The sequence below is a fragment of the Tiliqua scincoides genome, chromosome 7 (genome assembly GCF_035046505.1).
Source record: "Tiliqua scincoides isolate rTilSci1 chromosome 7, rTilSci1.hap2, whole genome shotgun sequence".
Classification (NCBI taxonomy): domain Eukaryota; kingdom Metazoa; phylum Chordata; class Lepidosauria; order Squamata; family Scincidae; genus Tiliqua; species Tiliqua scincoides.
This window is the reverse complement of record NC_089827.1, coordinates 78,280,551-78,303,203: the sequence shown is the minus strand read 5'-3', so window position 1 is coordinate 78,303,203 and position 22,653 is coordinate 78,280,551. Positions and strand designations below refer to the sequence as shown.

General features: G+C 48.1%; 1 pseudogene; it reads right to left on the bottom strand.

Moving 5' to 3' along the window:
* Positions 1-1,571: 1,571 nt before the first annotated feature.
* Positions 1,572-1,690, bottom strand: LOC136657951 (5S ribosomal RNA; annotated as a pseudogene).
* Positions 1,691-22,653: the final 20,963 nt, after the last annotated feature.

The window sequence follows — 22,653 nt, the reverse complement described above, 5'->3', positions numbered from 1 at the left end:
AGTACACTTCTGTACTGCAGTGAGTCCTGGACTCTTTGCACACAACAGGAGAGAAAACTGAACGCTTTCCACATGTGCTGCCTCCGACGTATCCTCAATATTGCCTGGCAAGACAAAGTTCCAAACAACACAGTACTGGAATGAGCTGGAATCCCCAGTATGTATGCACTGCTGAAACAGAGACGCCTGCAATGGCTTGGTCATGTCGTGAGAATGGGCGACGGTAGGATCCCAAAGGATCTCCTCTATGGAGAACTCGTGCAGGGAAAGCACCCTACAGGTAGACCACAGCTGCAATACAAGGACATCTGCAAGAGGGATCTGAAGGCCTTAGGAGTGGACCTCAACAGGTGGGAAACCCTGGCCTCTGAGTGGTCTCCTTGGAGGCAGGCTGTGCAGCATGGCCTTTCCCAGTTTGAAGAGACACTTGGCCAACAGTCTGAGGCAAAGAGGCAAAGAAGGAAGGCCCATAGCCAGGGAGACAGACCAGGGACAGACTGCACTTGCTCCCAGTGTGGAAGGGATTGTCACTCCCGAATTGGCCTTTTCAGCCACACTAGATGCTGTTCCAGAACCACCATTCAGAGCACGATACTATAGTCTTCCGAGACTGAAGGATGCCAATGATGATGATCCCAAGTCACACTTTTGGGTTGTCTACCTCTGGATTGTCTATTCTACTTAGCAGGAAGTCTCAAGCGAGGTCCTTCCTCTGTCCTGATGCCTGAGGGCTCTTAAACCAAGTGAGCTGATTCACAGAAGGCAGGATTGACTTGCTACACTTAAAATGTGTGCTTTCTGCTTTCGCTCTGGCTCTTGTGCAGTTTTACAGAATGGATACTAGAGACTGTGAGGAAACCACGAGCCATCCCAGCCAGAGCAGTTTAGCAGGCGAAGAGTAAACAGAATATTCATTCCCCCGGGGCAGTTAATGGATTATCAGTAGACCAGAGTGGCCCCCCAAAGATTCCTTCTGTGCAACATCCACTTACTCCAGTGGATTGTGGAACTCCCAGCAAGCCCCACAGGAATGAATGGGGGCAGAGGAGCAGCAGTGCTTGGCCATTCTTCCCCATGTCTGTTAATTTTTTTTTTTAACAAAAACGAAAGGCGGCTTTCAGCTGCAACCTCAGATGAAGGGAGGTTTTGAAGAGGGAGGGTGCCCCATTGACATAAAAGGATTTTTAAAAGAAAAAAAACAAAAAACCATGCTTGTTTTGTCTTCTTGAGAGATGATCTTTATAATTATAGAAAGCTGCAGCCTTTCTGGTGGTTTCCAGGCAGCGGGCGCTTTGCATTTCGAACGCTCATACATTCCCCGCCTGCCCTCCTTCCTGCAGAAGGTATTCACTGGGAAGAGTCCAGCTGGGTGGGGCTGGTTTAACGGCCCCCCTCATATTCAGCATCATGAGATGCTGAGTCTAAAAGGAGAACGTCTCAAACTGTGTGTGGGAGTGCAAGCTTTGCCGAAACGGCAGGTGTCTGGAAACCTCCAGTAGAACTAGGAGGTTATGTGGCAAAACCAATATGCTTTTAGTTGGCAACCTTCAGTCTCGAAAGACTATGGTATAAGCCTACAGCACCCGGTATTCCCAGGCGGTCTCCCATCCAAGTACTAACCAGGCCTGACCCTGCTTAGCTTCTGAGATCAGATGAGATCAGGCATGTGCAGGGTAACAGTACTGGAATAACTGTCAATCTATGGCAGGTTTACTTCACTTCTACAGGATTATCTCATACATATATACCAGCTCTGTGAGAACCATTGGCCTTCAGAGGTAATCTGAGTGGTTAAAATGCTGCTGTATACCAGCTGGAGAGTTACCAGCTGCAGTACTTCAAACTGTATGAAAATACATGAGGTCCTCCTGTTAAGTCATGTTCTGGTACCCACTAACAATGTCTTCTCTTCTGCAGGCCCTCTCTCTCTGCGTTCCATTATGGGTAATGGGAGAAAAATGGGTGAAAATTCTCCTTTCATACAGCTTGGCTGCATACATATGACTAGAAAAACAGGTATTTCATATCTTCAGAGATATTGGACAGAGATTTTGCTTGGTAGGCAGAAGGTCCTAGGTTCAATCTCTGGCATCCAGGTGGTACTGGGAAAGACTGAAACCTTGTCTGAAACCTTGGAGATGTGAGGCCAGTCAGTGTACAAAAACCATTCAGGCAGTACGTGTTGCACGCAGGGGCCACCACAGCCATGTAAGGGCACATGCACAAATGATCCATTCCTGCAAGTGAGTGAGTTATGGCAGCAGATAGCTCTAGTGAAAACTTATCTCTCTGCCAGCGCTGTGGCCACTGCAGTGGCTGAGGGTGTCAAAAAAATGCCATAAATCATGCTTGCCGCACCCAGAGAGTCAGCAGTGCTGGCGAGGAGTCTGTAGATTAGCTGCTGGCAGAGGTAAGAGTAGTGCTGGGTGGTGGAAGGGCAGCAGATGGGTGGAACAAAGGCAGGGAGGGGAGTTTCTGGGCAGGGGGTGGAACAGGGAGGGGATCAGGCTGGGAAGGGAGGCTGGATTGGTGCAGCAGGCTTCATATTCAGCTGGACCATTAAAGGAGAAACAAATCAGCAGGCATTTCCCCCAGATAGTTTTGTAATCCAATTAGCTCCATGATTCTTGGTGGACAAAACTGTCCTAATTGAGCTCTCAACCTGGCTTAAGATCTAGGCCTTCAAGAGTTTACAGTCTAGTCAAGGGTGGCCAAACTGCGACTCATGCAGCTCTTAGACATATAATGAGAGGCTCTTGGATATATGTTGGCTGAGCTCCTGTTTGCATCACAATTAATGCAAGAAGAAAATAAGAAATTTTCAAGCTTTATAATTATTTACCAGGTATAAATTGAGAGTCCACTGGATTAAAACATACATGTAGTGTTCATGGTGATTAAATATATTTAACAATTTAAATGTTTCTTAAATATCCAACATCTGAAGTTTATCACGTGCACTCTTACGTTCAGCAAGTTTGGCCACCCCGGTCTAGTCAAACCAGACCAGTAACTCTTTGACACCCACCAATGCTAGCATATCATCAGCTTCAATACATCTTTCTGCATGTGTCAAATTTATATTGGACATAGAGCAATGATTGTCATACTCCCAACCGAGCCAGTTCTGAAATACTGGTACATTTGTCTTGCCACAACTCCTCCCCACTGGGTATCATGCCCGCTTAAGTCTGGTTAGTTTCCCTTGTTTAACTCCCCAGAGCAGCCAGCACACATAAGAGTCAGGTCCCAGTTCAATAAATGAAGGTTGCCAAATCAGAGTCCAGAAACGATATGCCAGGTCAGAGTCCAGGTAATCAGTCAAATCAGTCAGAATATCCAAGTCAAAGTCCAAAGTCAATAAGCCAAGTCAGTCTCCTCTCCAACCTGCACTCCTTCTACAACCCACAACCCTTCCTGCCTCAGGTGCTCTTATATCCCTGAGGGCCCTATTGCCTTCAAGTGCCTGCAGCTGTGCAGCACACTCTGCTGGATGCCCAGGCCTCACCCTTAAAGGGGCCACTGCTGACACCACACCTACCTCCTCGCCAGATCTTCCGCAATTCCAATACAACACACCGCGTACATAAGAACATAAGAACATAAGAACAGCCCCACTGGATCAGGCCATAGGCCCATCTAGTCCAGCTTCCTGTATCTCACAGCGGCCCACCAAATGCCCCAGGGAGCACACCAGATAACAAGAGACCTCGTCCTGGTGCTCTCCCCTACATCTGGCATTCTGACTTAACCCATTCCTAAAATCAGGAGGTTGCGCATACACATCATGGCTTGTACCCCATAATGGATTTTTCCTCCAGAAACTCGTCCAATCCCCTTTTAAAGGCGTCTAGGCTAGACGCCAGCACCACATCCTGTGGCAAGGAGTTCCACAGACTGACCACGCGCTGAGTAAAGAAATATTTTCTTTTGTCTGTCCTAACCCGCCCAACACTCAATTTTAGTGGATGTCCCCTGGTTCTGGTATTATGTGAGAGTGTAAAGAGCATCTCCCTATCCACTCTGTCCATCCCCTGCATAATTTTGTATGTCTCAATCATGTCCCCCCTCAAGCGTCTCTTTTCTAGGCTGAAGAGGCCCAAACGCCGTAGCCTTTCCTCATAAGGAAGGTGCCCCAGCCCCGTAATCAGCTTAGTCGCTCTCTTTTGCACCTTTTCCATTTCCACTATGTCTTTTTTGAGATGCGGCGACCAGAACTGGACACAATACTCCAGGTGTGGCCTTACCATCGATTTGTACAACAGCATTATAATATTAGCCGTTTTGTTCTCAATACCCTTCCTAATGATCCCAAGCATAGAATTGGCCTTCTTCACTGCCGCCGCACATTGGGTCGACACTTTCATCGACCTGTCCACCACCACCCCAAGATCTCTCTCCTGATCTGTCACAGACAGCTCAGAACCCATCAGCCTATATCTAAAGTTTTGATTTTTTGCCCCAATGTGCATGACTTTACACTTACTGACATTGAAGCGCATCTGCCATTTTGCTGCCCATTCTGCCAGTCTGGAGAGATCCTTCTGGAGCTCCTCACAATCACTTCTGGTCTTTACCACTCGGAAAAGTTTGGTGTCGTCTGCAAACTTAGCCACCTCCCTGCTCAACCCTGTCTCCAGGTCATTTATGAAGAGGTTGAAAAGCACCGGTCCCAGGACAGATCCTTGGGGCACACCGCTTTTCACCTCTCTCCATTGTGAAAATTGCCCATTGACACCCACTCTCTGCTTCCTGGCCTCCAACCAGTTCTCAATCCACGAGAGGACCTGTCCTCTAATTCCCTGACTGTGGAGTTTTTTCAGTAGCCTTTGGTGAGGGACCGTGTCAAATGCCTTCTGAAAGTCCAGATATATAATGTCCACGGGTTCTCCCACATCCACATGCCTGTTGACCTTTTCAAAGAATTCTATAAGGTTCGTGAGGCAAGACTTACCCTTACAGAAGCCATGCTGACTCTCCCTCAGCAAGGCCTGTTCGTCTATGTGTTTTGAGATCCTATCTTTGATGAGGCATTCCACCATCTTACCCGGTATGGATGTTAGGCTGACCGGCCTATAGTTTCCCGGGTCCCCCCTCTTTCCCTTTTTAAAAATAGGCGTGACATTTGCTATCCTCCAATCTTCTGGTACCGTGGCTGTTTTGAGGGACAAGTTGCATACCTTAGTCAAGAGATCTGCAACTTCATTCTTCAATTCCTTAATAACCCTTGGGTGTATGCCATCAGGGCCCGGTGACTTATTGATCTTTAATTTATCAATGAGGTCTGAAACATCTTCTCTTTTAACCTCTATCTGACTTAACTCCTCGGTCAGGAGGGGCCGTTCGGGCAGCGGTATGTGCCCGAGGTCTTCTGCCGTGAAGACAGATGCAAAGAACTCATTTAATTTCTCTGCCATCTCTAAGTCTCCTTTTATCTCCCCTTTCCCTTCCTCACCATCCAGAGGGCCAACCGCTTCTCTGGCGGGTTTCCTGCTTCTAACATATTTAAAGAAGCTTTTATTATTCCCCTGAATGTTGCTGGCCATGCGTTCCTCATAGTCTCGCTTGGCCTCCCCTATCACCTTCTTACATTTCTTTTGCCACAGTTTATGTTCCTTTTTATTCTCTTCATTAGGGCAAGACTTCCATTTACGGAAGGAAGCTTCCTTGCCCTTCACAGCCTCTCTAACTTGGCTGGTTAGCCATGCGGGCACTCTCCTGGATTTAGTGGAACCCTTCTTTCTTTGCGGTATACACCTCTGCTGGGCCTCTATTACTGTTGTTTTAAGCAGCCTCCATGCACTCTGGAGAGACTGGACTCTTTTTACCCTCCCTTTCAACCTCCTTCTAACCAGCCTCCCCATTTGAGGGAAGTCCGCCCGTCGGAAGTCAAGGGTTTTTGTTAGAGATTTGCTTGGTATTCTTCCCCCAACGTGCACATCAAAACGGATCGCAGCATGATCACTGTTCCCCAATGGCTCAGTAACGTTTACATCTCTAACCAGGTCCTGCGTACTGCACAAAATTAAATCCAGAGTCACCTGTCCTCTGGTGGGCTCCTTGACTAGCTGATCTAAGCCACAGTCATTCAGCACGTCAAGAAATCCGGTTTCCTTATCGTGACCAGAACACAAATTGACCCAGTCAATATGAGGATAATTGAAGTCCCCCATGATTACAACCCTGTCCTTCCTTGTCACCTCCCTGATCTGTTTCCTCATTTCAAGGTCCCCATCAGATTTCTGGTCTGGAGGACGATAGCACGCCCCCAGTATTACATTGCTGCACAAGCCTGGTAATTTAACCCACAGAGATTCTACGGTGGAGTCGGACCCACCTTCAATCTCTACTTTGCAAGATTCTATCCCTTCCTTAACATAAAGGGCCACCCCACCTCCAACACGCCCCTGCCTGTCCCTCCTGTAGAGTTTATAGCCCGGGATTGCGGTATCCCACTGATTCTCCGCATTCCACCAGGTTTCCGTTATGCCCACTATGTCAATATTTTCCCTTGTCACCAGACATTCCAGTTCTCCCACCTTTGCTCGTAGACTTCGGGCATTTGCATAAAAGCATTTATACACGGAATGCCCCAGGATGGGCTGCTTATTCGCTCCTTTGTCCCCGCATCCTCTCATTGTGCCAAACCGTCTATCACATCCCATCACCCTACCTTTCCCAATTTCTTCTCCTACCCTGCCTTTGTCTTGTTGTTCTCTAACCTCCCCATCCTCATCCCATAGGGATGAGGAGTCCCGAACCGGATGCCCCTCGGCTCCTGTCGGCCTTCCCCCAGGGATCAGTTTAAAAGCTGCTCTGCCACCTTTTTAATGTTATGCGCCAGCAGTCTGGTTCCATTCTGGTTCAAATGGAGCCCGTCCCTCTTGTACAGGCCCCGCTTGTCCCAAAACGTTCCCCAGTGCCTAACGAATCTAAACCCCTCCTCCCTACACCACCGTCTCATCCACGCATTGAGACCCCTGATCTCCGCCTGCCTAGCTGGCCCTGCGCGTGGAACAGGTAGCACTTCAGAGAACGCTACCTTTGAGGTCCTGGCTTTCAGCTTCCTGCCTAAAAGCCTAAATTTGGCCTCCAGGACCTCCCAGCTACACTTGCCCACGTCGTTGGTGCCGACATGCACCACAGCCGCTACCTCTCCCCCAGCACTGTCTACCAGCCTGTCTAGACGAGAAGTGATGTCCGCAACCTTCGCACCAGGCAGGCAAGTCACCATGCGGTCCTCACATCCGTCGCAAACCCCCCTCTCTATGTTTCTAATAATCGAATCCCCCACTACAAGAAGCCCCCGACCCCCCTCCCGCCGAGGAGTATCCCGAGTGCGCTCGGATACGGGCCCATCCCCTGGAGAAGGGATCCCCCCTAGGGGATTGTTTCCCTCCTCTCCAGGATGACGTCCTCCAGTCCCGAGACTTCCCACCCGGGCAGCCGAGGAGCTGCACGCCTGAGGTTGGGACGAAGCCTGATCGTCCCCGGAAGTCTCCCCACGGTCCTCCTCTGGCCGCCTGTGCTTCTCCAGGTCGGCCACCAAGGCTTCAAGGGAGCGGACGCGTTCCCTGAGAGCCTGGAGCTCCTTGCATCGAGGACACACCCATGACTTATGCCCCAGAGGCATATAATCATACATGTGGCACTCGATGCAGAACACTGGATAGCCCCCACCCTGCTGCTGGCTGTCTGACTGCATAGCTTTTTTGTTGTTGTTGTTGTTTTATTTAGGGGTCCTTTTAAAAACCGTACACTGGTTAGCAGCCCTTTTCTCTAGGGAAGAGGAAGGGCAGTGTATGGGGCCCTGGCCTCCTCGCCCTGCTGCTGAACTCGCCCAGATGCTAAACTCTTGTGCCTTACCTGGCACTTAGTTCCCGAGGCACTGGGTTCCCAGAGGCCACACGCGTCTGCAGAGAGCCTCACGCGATGGCCCACCTAGCTTTATACTCCTGGCTGGCTCCTCCCCCCTCCTTCCTTCCTGATTGAAAGGGGGCTGGCCTTCCCAGGTGAGTTTACAAAAGCTCAGGAAGGCAAATGGCTGCTGATGGGCGTGACCTACTCTGCAGGCTCCTGAATGGACTGCTTGAACTGTACTTGAACTGTAAGTCTGAATGACCTCAATATCTTTCTACCTTTCATCAACATAAGTTTAGTTTCAAAGTCCATTGAGCAGTGGAGTAATCAATACAGCAACACAATCCCCAATTTGCCCAGACCTCCAGTGTCAGCCTTCTGCTTGTGTATGTATGTGTTTTATATATTATATTCAGAATAACTTATAGCTTTTCATCACCACATCTGTACTTTGTTCCAAGAATACAGAAACCACAGCAGCGAACTTGATAGCTCATCAGAGCAGCTTCTTTTCCTGACATTTAGCTTTCAAAATACCCCCAAACAATTTGAATTAATTCCATTAATAAAGCTGAGCTTTACTTAAGGGTAACTTCCAGACCTTCTCCAGAAATCATAAAACATTGACTTACAACTGAAAGAGGAATGTTTTGATGGCTACTAAATTAAACGTCAGTCCTTAACCGTTTTGCTATCGATCTATGTGACTTTGGGTGCAATCCTAAGTATGCCTTGGGCCTGCGCAAGACTCTATATATACTTAGAGAGAGAAAGAGTATTTGGGAGAAAGAATACACACACACACACAGAGAGAGAGAGAGAGAGAGAGAGAGAGAGAGAGAGAGAGAGAGAGAGAGAATTTGGGAGAAAGAATACACACACACACAAAGGTGGGAAGGATAAATTGCTTTTTCTCCAAAATACTCTGCAACTTCTTTGTTCAGCAGTACCGTCTGGACAAATATCCCTCCCCAAAAGATCTCTTCTTAGGCATGTAGAAGGGCAATTACACACACACACTCCATTCATAGCCCATACAGCTGCAAAAGAATTAGATTAAATAATTGCCTTTCAATGACAGGAAAAAATATGAAATATGTTGGCAGCCTCTGGTTAAAAAATGCAGCCTTTGTCAACAGCCAACCACAAAACCCTGAGATAACACATGATAGGAAAAAGTTTCGCTGCATCTCAGAAACCATTACAGAATAGCTGTTGGGGAAAAGTGGCCTTTTTAGATGCAACCACTGGAATTCCATCTGTTTTGACTAAAGTTACTGTCCAAGTGACCCCACTTTCAACTTTGCAGCTCATTTCAATAAAGAAAATGAAAGAAAACTTGAGGAAGAGCTTTCCTTCGTGCTATGACCACCAATTCCAAATTCTTTCCGAGAGCCCTCTTAAAAGTCCCTTGTGCTCATAAGTTTTGAATGTGTGTCTTGAAGCCGACGGCCTCTTCGGAAGAGAGGCAGGATCCACTTCACATGCTCAGCCACAAACATGAGCCTATCGGTGCTGATGAACTAACATGTCAGGCTTGATGGATGTTTTCCTATTACTCTGCCAGAGTACATTACGTTAAGTCTCCTTTTCATCTCACAAATACTCGGGACTACAGATGGCCCTCATTTGTAATCTTGCGGAACTGAAAACACCACCATCTGAGCTGAAAGCTCTTTCCTCAATCCCTGGAGTGTGGAGACACCCTCAGTTACTGAGTGGTGAAAGATTTGCACTCTGCACCTGTTCAGGAGAACTCTATTATTTACTTACTCTGTTTATAGCTACTTAAGTGCCTAATAAATGAGTCATGGAGGGCTATTGAGGGTTCCCCAAGATCCCCCTTAGAGCCCGTTTGAAAAAGTTGGACAATACTGTGCAGGTGCAATGGTGGTAGAGAATGGCATGAACCTCTACATGAGTCCGAGGTCACCTTTGGTCACTCTTATCATAAACTTGCTACCACTTATGCACTAGTCTTCATTCTCTACCTCCTTGCTCACTGGTACATCAAAGAGAAGGATGACCTCTAGGCTGTGGGATAGGCTGCCTATGAGAAATGGTGTCAACTGCCCAGGTCAATTTGCTATGCCGGAGACGTGTTGGGAGTTCCAACAGGGAGGCTTGTGGACACCTCACAGCACTGGAGAAACCAACAGGATCCACCAGCCTTTCGAGTGGACCATCGTGGTTAGCTTCTTGCTCCTACAAAGAAATGAAAGTATGGCAACTCTAACCTTCCATATGAGAGGAGCCATCTTACATGACAAGGAAATTGTCACAACTTCCACCTACATTGTCCTCTCACACTAAACAAAACATCAAAAGTGGTGCATGTTCTCCACCATGTGTTTGTGCATATATTAACTAGGCCAGCACCGTGCTTGTCTTGATGTCCTGAGCAGTTTCTTCCTGCAGACACAGCAGCTCTGCCTCATGGACGTGCGGTGGGTGGGGTGGCAGGTGAGGTAGAGCCTCCCCACCTGAGTCCTTTGAAAAGTGCCACTGCCATGTGAAGTTCTCAAGCACACTCAAACCACACACAGTGGGTGGTTATTATTATTTATACTGCTTTCCAATGAACAGTTCACAAAGCAGTTTACAGAGAAAATCAGATTAATGGCTTCCTGTCCCAAAATGGCTCACAATCTAAAAAGATGCAAAAGAACACTCACAGACAGTCACCAGAAAAGACACTGCTGGGGTGAGGAGGGCCAGTTACTCTGCCCCTGCTAAGTAAAAGAGGAGCACTCACTTTAAAAACTGCCACTTACGTGCACTCAGTCAAGGTAATTGCCTGGAGGAAACATCTAGTAAAGGAGCAGAATCTGGAAAAATCACCACTGTTCCACCTCCCCACCCCAGGCTGATGCTGCTCTAGGAAACTGCTGGTCAGCCCTGAGCAACAACAGGCGAGTCAACCTCGTCCAGCCAGGCTTCTATAGTACAAGCAGCATAGCCCATTCTGTGTGTGTTTTATCCATTCAGTCTTGTCCAACTCTTGGCGACTTTATTAGTGAGAGCTCTCCATGCTGCCCTGTCAAGCACAGCTTCTTTCAGTTGTTGGAGATACATCTTTGTATCTCTTTTGATGGTATTGAGCCAGCATGTTCCCCGTCTGCCCCTTCTAAATAGCAGGAACTGCTTCATATGTCCTGTGATCCAAGATAGAGACATGACACTGGGGAAAAATGCCATGATTGAGCCCTGGCAGTTCTTGGCGTATATTGTCCTTCCATTATGCAGGTCAGTCATGGACTCTTCACTCACAACAGGAGAGGAAACTGAATGCTTTCCACATGCGCTGCCTCCGATGCATCCTCGGCATCACCTGGCAGGACAAAGTTCCAAACAACACAGTCCTGGAACGAGCTGGAATCCCTAGCATGTATGCACTGCTGAAACAGAGACGCCTGCGTTGGCTCGGTCATGTCGTGAGAATGGATGATGGCCGGATCCCAAAGGATCTCCTCTATGGAGAACTCATGCAAGGAAAGCGTCCTACAGGTAGACCACAGCTGCGATACAAGGACATCTGCAAGAGGGCTCTGAAGGCCTTAGGAGTGGACCTCAACAGGTGGGAAACCCTGGCCTCTGAGCGGCCCGCTTGGAGGCAGGCTGTGCAGCATGGCCTTTCCCAGTTTGAAGAGACACTTGGCCAACAGACTGAGGCAAAGAGGCAAAGAAGGAAGGCCCATAGCCAGGGAGACAGACCAGGGACAGACTGCACTTGCTCCCGGTGTGGAAGGGATTGTCACTCCCAAATCGGCCTTTTCAGCCACACTAGTCGTTGTTCCAGAACCATCTTTCAGAGCGCGATACCATAGTCTTTCGAGACTGAAGGTTGCCAACAACATGCAGGTCTATGTCAATGCATGGTAAAACCTATTCAAACATGTAAGTCTCCAGATTCAACCTTGTGTGGAATCTGCACTCAGACTTGGCTGGGCAGAAATACCACAATCTCAGGATGCAATCCTACCCGGGCCTTACAGTGGTGGATCTTGCCATCCGTCACTGTAAGGCTTGGGCCATTGCTGTTGTGGGCCACTGTCCCAGCACAAAGCCCCAGAGGCCACATGTGGGTGACACAAGCCACAGAACTTCTGCTACTCCTGGTATGTGGGCAGTGGGAGCAGATCAGTGAAGAGTTGGGGGCAGTTCAGCTTCAGGGTGAGGAGCAGGCTGGGCCGGGGTGGGAGGGAGAAGGATCTGAGCAGCAGCCACACACGTTGTATCCTATCTTCCCTTCCTGTCTTTTACCCATCCTCCCAAATCTCCTCAAACTTACACCAGTTAAATTGCTGCAGAGACCCACTTGCAAGGTAAGTAAAAAATGTTCTCCTGGGCTGTCTGGTCTCCTGCCAGTCCATGACAGGCAGTGTGTGTTCCATTGGTGGTGCTACATGCTCTGGGCTGGCAGGGGATAGGAGTAAGCTTGTAGTTTGTAAGCAGATAATAGAGAAAGTTTTCCTTAGTTGTTCACTTCCTTGGGGAATTCTTAAATCCAACCACAGAAAGAACAGGAACACACTCACAGTGAAGCCAAGGTTAATTACGACCCTTAGTATCTAAGTTTGTTTTTCCAAAGTGTTAGAAAGAACTTCCACAGATTCTGGGGAGGAAGGGAGGAAGGGCAGCAGTATTATTCGGATTTTACACATGAGGGCCTGAGGCCAAGACAGTGGTTTGTCCCAGGGTCAGTCATGTTATGTAGTTTTCTTAAGTTTTAAATAGCAGCTGGATCAGCGTATAAGGGCCACGGCACAAGGCAAGTGTTAAAGCAGCTGTCTGCAGTCCCAACCCACAGAGGCCCAGTCTAGCTGCTTTTTAACGTTAAATCAGCAAGTAGATGCTTAAGCACCAACTTAAAGTAACGTGCTTCCGAGCTGAAGGTGTCCCAGGGAACTCCTGGCTCATCTGAGATTTGGCTTGCAGAATTTACTGGTCTGTAGCTTGTGTTCTTAACATGTGCAGCATATCCGCTGCTTGTTTAAAGGCCTGTTCCCACAGCACTGTGTTCAAGACTTGCCAGGGCTTGTATTTCCAAAACAGCGCCTACGCAGTTCAGAGTGCCACAGCAGAATTTTAAACACTGCATTTCCTCCAGAGACGTCACCCTAAAGAATATTGATGGCACAATCCTTTGGTGCCTCTGCGCTAGCGGAGCAACTGCTCTGCCAGCACAGACTGTCACAAACATGCTGTAAAGCATATCACAACCACGCTCCATGTGGGCCCATTGACTGGAAGGCTGAAGCTTTCCTGCGCATGCAAGGGAGGGCACCAGGATGAGGTCTCTTGTGATCTGGTGTGCTCCCTGGGGCATTTGGTGGGCCGCCGTGAGATACAGGAAGCTGGACTAGATGGGCCTATGGCCTGATCCAGTGGGGCTGTTCTTATGTTCTTAACTACAATTCCCAGGAAGCCTTGCAGGTCTCTTGTTATCTGGTGCGCTCCCTGGGGCATTTGGTGGGCCGCTGTGAGATACAGGAAGCTGGACTAGATGGGCCTGTGGCCTGATCCAGTGGGGCTGTTCTTATGTTCTTAACTACAATTCCCAGGAAGCCTTGCAGGTCTCTTGTTATCTGGTGCGCTCCCTGGGGCATTTGGTGGGCCGCTGTGAGATACAGGAAGCTGGACTAGATGGGCCTGTGGCCTTATCCAGTGGGGCTGTTCTTATGTTCTTAACTACAATTCCCAGGAAGCCTTGCAGGTCTCTTGTTATCTGGTGCGCTCCCTGGGGCATTTGGTGGGCCGCTGTGAGATACAGGAAGCTGGACTAGATGGGCCTGTGGCCTGATCCAGTGGGGCTGTTCTGATGTTCTTAACTACAATTCCCAGGAGGCCTTGCAGTTCTCTTGTTATCTGGTGTGCTCCCTGGGGCATTTGGTGGGCCACTGTGAGTTACAGGAAGCTGGACTAGATGGGCCTGTGGCCTTATCCAGTGGGGCTGTTCTTATGTTCTTAACTACAATTCCCAGGAAGCCTTGCAGGTCTCTTGTTATCTGGTGCGCTCCCTGGGGCATTTGGTGGGCCGCTGTGAGATCCAGGAAGCTGGACTAGATGGGCCTGTGGCCTGATCCAGTGGGGCTGTTCTGATGTTCTTAACTACAATTCCCAGGAGGCCTTGCAGGTCTCTTGTTATCTGGTGTGCTCCCTGGGGCATTTGGTGGGCCTCTGTGAGATACAGGAAGCTGGGCTAGATGGGTCTATGGCCTGATCCAGTGGGGCTGTTCTTATGTTATTAGTGCAAAGAGCAGCACATGCTGGGAAAGGTAAGCTCCCCACTGAGCAGTGCGGAGGCAGAGTCAAGTAGAGGGAGGGTGGGAGGTGCGGGTGAGGTGGAACTGGGCAGGGAGCTGCAATGGGGGCAGGGGGAGGCAGGGGGCAGGGTGGAAGGCAAAATCAGTGGTACTGGTGTGCACCATATCCTAGCCCCCTTTGCACACCTGATCCACCAACATGAGGCAAAGCAGAGTAGCCCCATTACGGCTGCTGGGTCTTACCCTGGGGAAAGGCAACAAATGTCCCCTTACCCCGTGGAGACCTCCAGCAGCTGAAATTCCAACGGTGTAGCATTGCTGTGCTGGAACTTAGGCAGGATTGGACTGTAACTGACCTGTTCTCTTGTTTCCTGACTGAAAGATTCTTGAACCTTGAGGTCTGGGGATCGGTGGACTCCACTGGTGACTTCATGGCTCCTGAGCCACTTTCCATCCACCGCCTGCTCTCCAACAGCAATGGGAGCCCTACAGAAAAGTCACCAAAAAAGCACATGAAATTACAGCAGCACTCTTGTCAACTCTTGCCTGCACCTATTGGATACATGTTCACTCATTTACTGTCCAAGACTGTCCAAGACTGAAGTTTATAGGAAAGAGTTTGTTGTTAGGGAAAGAAAGGGAATTGGACTGGTAGCTAACTAGTCTTTTCTTCTTTATTCAACTTTGGCCACTGACTTTCCAACAGAGTGTATGGTTGCAGTGGCATAGCTAGAGGGAGTTTTGCAGGGAGCTTCTCTGCAACATGCAAGGTGGTCCTCCCCCTCCCCTTCAAAGCCATTCCAGGCGGAGGGGGGAAAATGGAGGCATGTACCCAGAATGGCTCCCAGGGGAGGAGGAGGGATCGCTTGCAAACTGCGGTAAGGCTCCCTGCAAAACTTAGTGCTTTGCACCCCCTCTAGCTACGCCATATAGTGGTTTGCACGTAGAATAGGAACACTGAAATACAGCCTCTGGTTCCATTTCCAAACAGTTATTCAAGATGTTTGGCCACAACCAGTTGGCCATGTGGTAAGTCTCTGCTGTTTTTTGTACAGAGACCCAGCTGTGTGCGCAGTTTGTGCCAAGGTGCACAGCACCGTATCCTAGAGTGATGACAACAACTGTTTAAAAACACAAGGACCTTTGAAGGCCCTTTCATTGAAATAAAAAGGCAAAACGCTGGGCTGTGAGCCCATGGAAATCAACACCAGGCTGTACAGTCAGCCGAAAAGCTCCTTGTAACTCGAGGCATTTACAGACTAATTGGACTGCAGACCTGACAGCTGTCACTTGAGCAGGATTTGAAACCAGGCCCATGTCCTGCTGAATGAACGGGCTTGGAACGCTTCCACTGTGTTCCACTTCAGTTTGGGTGGCCACATCGATTGCTCTTCTCAAATGAGGCAACAGGTATTAGCCAACACTTCTCGAGTTCTTAAAGACAACTTAATTATACAGCCTGGCTCTGTCCAGGTTTTGTTGAATGAAGCAATGTTTCTATTGGGTCAACAGTGATCTCATTACACAGACATACATTACTGTGTAAGAAAATGCATGGAGGGGGACTCTCGCGCTTTTTCTTCTTCTTCTTCTCGTTGCCACACAGGTAGAAGTGAGAATGGATCTCAGGTGTATTTGGTCAGTCTTTGCTCAGAAAAAACTTCCTAGTCAGGTGACTTTCAGATGTAGTAGTAGAATCCATGTGCATCTGACACTCCCAGCTTTGTTAAGATCATAACACCCCAAAGATTCAGTGGCAGCTTAAAGAACAAAGCTCACTTGGCCGGAGGCACGATGGGCCGCAACAAATGGATTCATCCAGAAGGTGCTCCAGGCCTCGAGGAAAATAGTTGCTGCAAAAGACTATTAAGGCTATTTCTGGAAGGTTTTAGGATGATAAGTGAACAGCAGGACTTTTTATTATATGAGTTAGGCAAATTCTGCTATAGATCAATGGTAAGAAACATGCACATTGGTGGCAGTTCCATGATAAAGGTTTCATACAAATAAGCAACCAGTGATTGGTAAAGCTGATGATGATGATGATGATGATGATGATGATGATGAAAGCTGTACAGGTTGGTCCTCTTTATCCCCAGATTCAGGACGCATGGAATCCACTCAACGTGGGTTCCCGACCTGTACTGGGATTGGTGGACAATCAACTTGTCCACTCCAGATGCAACTTGTGCCTGGAGGTCTTTTGAGACATGGGGAGGCCTTCCCATCTTTTAGAAGGCCTACCACATGCCTCTAAGATACACTTTCAGATTTTTTAAAAAACTTGCTGTGTTCAGAGGTCTCATGCAGGTTGATCGTGAATTTCGTTATCTGTGGTTTTTGGCACCTGCAGGCATTCTGAGAACAGAACCTCTGCAGATTCCATGGTCCAACTATATATACTTGTGTAGTAATGCTCTGTGAGCATTAGAAATAGGGATCACTATGCAGCAGTGTCAATGCAGGCTGCCCACATTGCATTGCCCTGAATGAGGTGCCCATTCTCATTTGCCTTCAAAAGTGCATCCCTGTTCATACCCTTGCACAACTAGACACATGAATGTTAACAGCTCAGGTGTGCACCACTGCAGCTGAATTAGGTGGGCCCTAGAGGTTGACGTTAGGAACTTCTCATAAGACGGATCCATATCAAACTGAAGGAAGCTGTATAATGCTGCACAACAACCAACCTCCCATCCAGTGGCATAGCTAGAGGGGGTGCAAAGCACTAAGTTTTGCAGGGACAGAGCCAGTCCAAGTGGGGGGAGCAAAACGGAGGCATATGCCTGACTTCAAAGGAGAGGGGCCTTTTGCATGCTGTGGTGAGGCTCCCTGCAAAACTTGTTGCTTTGCACCCTTCTAGCTACTCCACTGCTCCTTTGCCATGTAGTGAAAGTTAGGCATCTGTTATGTTGGTTATTGATCCATTCCTAGGTCCAGGCCACTCTTTGGAGTGCCCTGGGCTGGGCATAGATTAGTAGCCCCTTCTAGGATTTATATATGATTTAAGGGAGGATTGAAGAAAGAAAGAAAAAACAGGAGTGGACAGCATTCTGCTTGTGGCCACCTGCAGAGAAAGATCAGCAATGAACTCTGCACTTTGTTAAGACCATTCTGCTTGTCTAGTCTCATTTGCAAGTGTTCCTGGTACTTTACCATGGCATGATGCTGAGCGCACAGATGAGAAATGCTTTCAGATTTAAAAAAAATAAATTGCAACTGTGGGAGTGGGTGCCGATCCAGGTAGGAACCACAGCACGGGGGCAGAAAGTTAATACAATCCATGCATGTTTACTCAGAAGTAGGTTCCACTATGTTTGATGGCAGCTACTCCTAGATAAATGTATAGGATTGCATCCCAAGTCTACCCCAATTTTCTCCCCCAGTTCCCTTCCCCTACTGCTTTCTGCCCCAGGACAACACTTCTTCCACCACCCTGCAATAAAAAACATGGATGCAAGTCCCTCCTAGTGGAGGGGGCAATTTTTGTGGGGAAAGTAGCACAAGGGAAAAGGTTGACACGCACATCCTTGTATTTTGATCCTAGCCCAGATCCCCCTCTGCAGACACAGTTTTGAAAAAGTTTGATGACTGTGACGTTGCCTTTCGTAGTGTAGAATCAGACAGAGCGCAACAGAACCGTAGTCCAGAAACAAGATGACTATAAGCGTGATCCTGTGCATGTCTTCTCAGAAGTAAATTCCATTATAGTCAATGGAGCATACTCCCAGGAAAGTTTGGATAGGACTGGAGCTTACATAAGTTACTACAGTGTGAGCAGATGAGAAGAAGGATGCTGTTTTCTTTCCATTCATGTAAGGTCAATGAACTTTATTGACTTCTCTCTTTCAATGTGTGGTCTACCCAGTGCTTTTTTTTGTAAAAGAAAAGGTGCAGGAACTCACAACTTGTTAATCATTTATTTATTTATTTATTTATTTACCATTTTTTATTGGAGAAATAAAATATTTTTTATGTGCTTCCCCCCTAAAGATGAACTTACTTCTGAGTAGACATGCATAGGATTGGGCTGTCAATCTCCACATCCCCTTCCCCCTAGCTACTTTTTCTACACATGGGAAAAAATACTGTACAGGTGCACTTGTAGCATGTAGTATGTAGTGTGGCACTACTTTGAGGAGAGGAAGCAGTGAATGGATTCCAAAAAATGGCTTACATGAGTTCCATGTAGTAAAATTAATCTAAGCAACTGTGGGAGTAAGAATAAAAAAGGAATTCTTACACGAGAGGGGTCCTTAGGTGCACATAGAAACAGCTACGTTTGCAAACAAGGGCTTAAATATGGTCTAATTCAGGTATCAGAATACTCTGTGTCTTTGGGAAGGCGCTTGGCATGCAATTGTATGTTCGCTGCTGCCCTGAGCAGCTGCTGTGCATTGCTGGAGAGGAGCTGCAAATGCTGGCTAGCGGAGGGCATGCTTGTGGGGGAAGGATGAGGAGGATCTCTGGCAAGGCTGGACAGTACATTGTACACACATAGAATCCCTTTTCACCTGCCCTTAGCATGTGAAAATGGGTGCAGATATATATATATCTCTGCCAGGATTAAGACCCCAATCCTAGGTATGTCTACTCTGAAGTAAGTCTAGTTCTAGTCAATGGAACTTACTCCCAAGAAAGTGCCTAGGTTTGCAGCCTAAGAGCCCAATCCTATGCATGTCTACTCAGAAGTCCACTTTAGTGAATGGGGCTTACTGTGGATAGGATAGCAGCCTTAGAGTCCAATCCTGTGCATGTCTACTCAGATGTAAGTTCCATTATAGTGAATGGGGCTTACTGTAGATAGGATGGCAGCCTCAGGGCCCAATCCTGTGCCTGTCTACTCAGAAGTCAGTTCCATTAGAGGCAGTGGGGCTTCCTCCCAGGAAGGTGTGGAGAGGACTGCAGCCTCAGAGCCCTTCCTCTGCTTGTCTGCTCAGGCTGCAAGGCTATGCACTCTTTCCCAGGAGCAAGCCCCATTGAAAACAATGAGACTTACTTCTGAGTAGACACGTCTAGGCTCGTGCTGCAGATTGGCATGGGGGCTGCACCAACCAGCTTCCTTCCCCTCCTCCTCCGCCAAGCCAGTACCTGGGCACCACAGCCTGTCTCCCTGGCTGTCTGGCTGTCCATCCTCCTCCTCGGTATTGGCGCATGTCCCCCGCGCCCTCCACCAGCTTGGAAGCTGCGCGGGGAAGCAGAACACGGGGGGAAGGGAGGCGGGCTGGGCTCAGGCGAGAGCTTGGATATGGGGGCAAGAGGGGGTTGTTGTGCGGTCAGGCAGGGGCCAGGCGCCTGCCAACCCTGCACCCCCCAGCACCCACCCAGCGAATGCCTCTGTTTTGCTCCCCCCTCCTGTAATGCCACCGAAGGGGAGGGGCCCCTGCAAAAAGGTGCCGGAACTCCGTCCCCCCGCGTTCCATTAGAAAAAAAGCCCTGGGTCTACCACAACCTGATATGAGCCTTAACTTGTCTCTGTTCCGATGAAATCCTTCCATAATTAACAACAATCCTCTATCAAGAAAGCACTTGTTTAGCATGTCAACACTTTCCTCCCCTCTTAAAATGATTCACTTGGTAGGCTTTCCTGTAAGAGGTGCCTTCTCATTCCGTAATCTCCTAGGTATGTGTTTCATCTCCCAGGATTGGACTGGTGTGGACATGTGACATAAAAATTTGCAAACTGGTTTTCTAAGACCCCCTTAACAATAAAGTTTGGGTGCCTCACTATTAATGTTTATGAGTAACTCCTCCATAGAGAATAGGTGTCTCTTCCTCAATATAAGAAAAAGCAGGAGGCAGACACTTTGAGGGACAAATACACACACACACGCATTCTTGCCCAACTCTTCTCAAGAAGTGCCAAATGGTTATTGCTTTTTAGGCATGCATTGTAATGAAGTGAATCATGATACATTCTTTGGGTGTCTGGATTCATCTCATATAATCTCTCCGGCTCCATCACTGATCTATTTGTTGGCTTTCAACTGCCATTTATAGCCCGAAGCTAAAGTAGTGATATGCCTGTGAGGAGGTTCATTTGTTTATTTCCGGTTGTACTTTATATAAAAAAAAATGTGAGTCATGACTAAGACCCATTGAAATTAGTGGGACTTAATGTACAGCCCAAATCTAATGATCTGTAAGGCAAAGGTTGACAGTATGAAAGCTTTGCCACTGACATGTGCACTGGGGTCACCAGTACGAATGGCCAGAGGCCCTGCTCTCATGTCAGAGGCTCACAGGTGATCAGAGAGAGCAGGGAGGATGCAATGAGCTCTCACACTGCGTGACTCAAACCTTTATGACACCTTTACCTACAGGACTCTGGAGGGCACTGTATTGTCTACCCCAGGGGTGTCCAAACTTTTTGGCAGGAGGGCCACATCTTCTCTCTGACACTGTGTCGGGGGCCGGGGGGAAAAAATAATTAATTTACATTTAAAATTTGAATAAATTTACATAAATGAATACATTAGAGATGGAATTTATATGAATAAATGAAGGTTTTGCAATAGCTTAAGGCCTATAAAAGGCCTCGCAGAAAGCAAGGCTGGCCTTTCCTTCACTGCCGCTGCTGCATGACACATGTGAAACAGCAAGCAGTGGAGAGAGCCCTTGTCCCACAGCTCATAAGAACATAAGAACAGCCCCACTGGATCAGGCCATAGGCCCATCTAGTCCAGCTTCCTGTATCTCACAGCGGCCCACCAAATGCCCCAGGGAGCCCACCAGACAACCTCATCCTGGTGCCCTCCCTTGCACCTGGCATTCTGACTTAACCCATTTCTAAAATCAGGAGGTTGCGCATACACATCATGGCTTGTACCCCATAATGGATTTTTCCTCCAGAAACTTGTCCAATCCCCTTTTAAAGGCATCTAGGCTAGACGACAGCACCACATCCTGTGGCAAGGAGTTCCACAGACCGACCACACGCTGAGTAAAGAAATATTTTCTTTTGTCTGTCCTAACACGCCCAACACTCAATTTTAGTGGATGTCCCCTGGTTCTGGTATTATGTGAGAGTGTAAAGAGCATCTCCCTATCCACTCTGTCCATCCCCTGCATAATTTTGTATGTCTCAATCATGTCCCCCCTCAGGCGTCTCTTTTCTAGGCTGAAGAGGCCCAAACGCCGTAGCCTTTCCTCATAAGGAAGGTGCCCCAACCCCGTAATCATCTTAGTCGCTCTCTTTTGCACCTTTTCCATTTCCACTATGTCTTTTTTGAGATGCGGCGACCAGAACTGGACACAATACTTCAGGTGTGGCCTTACCATAGATTTGTGCAACGGCATTATAATACTAGCTGTTTTGTTCTCAATACCCTTCCTAATGATCCCAAGCATAGAATTGGCCTTCTTCACTGCTGCCGCACATTGGGTCGACACTTTCATCGACCTGTCCACCACCACCCCAAGATCTCTCTCCTGATCTGTCACAGACAGCTCAGAACCCATCAGCCTATATCTAAAGTTTTGATTTTTTGCCCCAATGTGCATGACTTTACACTTACTGACATTGAAGCGCATCTGCCATTTTGCTGCCCATTCTGCCAGTCTGGAGAGATCCTTCTGGAGCTCCTCACAATCACTTCTGGTCTTTACCATTTGGAAAAGTTTGGTGTCGTCTGCAAACTTAGCCACCTCACTGCTCAACCCTGTCTCCAGGTCATTTATAAAGAGGTTGAAAAGCACCGGTCCCAGGACAGATCCTTGGGGCACACCGCTTTTCACCTCTCTCCATTGTGAAAATTGCCCATTGACACCCACTCTCTGCTTCCTGGCCTCCAACCAGTTCTCAATCCATGAGAGGACCTGTCCTCTAATTCCCTGACTGTGGAGTTTTTTCAGTAGCCTTTGGTGAGGGATTGTGTCAAACGCCTTCTGAAAGTCCAGATATATAATGTCCACGGGTTCTCCCACATCCACATGCCTGTTGACCTTTTCAAAGAATTCTATAAGGTTTGTGAGGCAAGACTTACCCTTACAGAAGCCATGCTGACTCTCCCTCAGCAAGGCCTGTTCGTCTATGTGTTTTGAGATCCTATCTTTGATGAGGCATTCCACCATCTTACCCGGTATGGATGTTAGGCTGACCGGCCTATAGTTTCCCGGGTCCCCCCTCTTTCCCTTTTTAAAAATAGGCGTGACATTTGCTATCCTCCAATCTTCTGGCACCGTGGCCGTTTTGAGGGACAAGTTGCATACCTTAGTCAAGAGATCTGCAACTTCATTCTTCAATTCCTTAATAACCCTTGGGTGTATGCCATCAGGGCCCGGTGACTTATTGATCTTTAATTTATCAATGAGGTCTGAAACATCTTCTCTTTTAACCTCTATCTGACTTAACTCCTCGGTTAGGAGGGGCCGTTCGGGCAGCGGTATCTGCCCGAGGTCTTCTGCCGTGAAGACAGATGCAAAGAACTCATTTAATTTCTCTGCCATCTCTAAGCCTCCTTTTATCTCCCCTTTCCCTCCCTCACCATCCAGAGGGCCAACCGCTTCTCTGGCGGGTTTCCTGCTT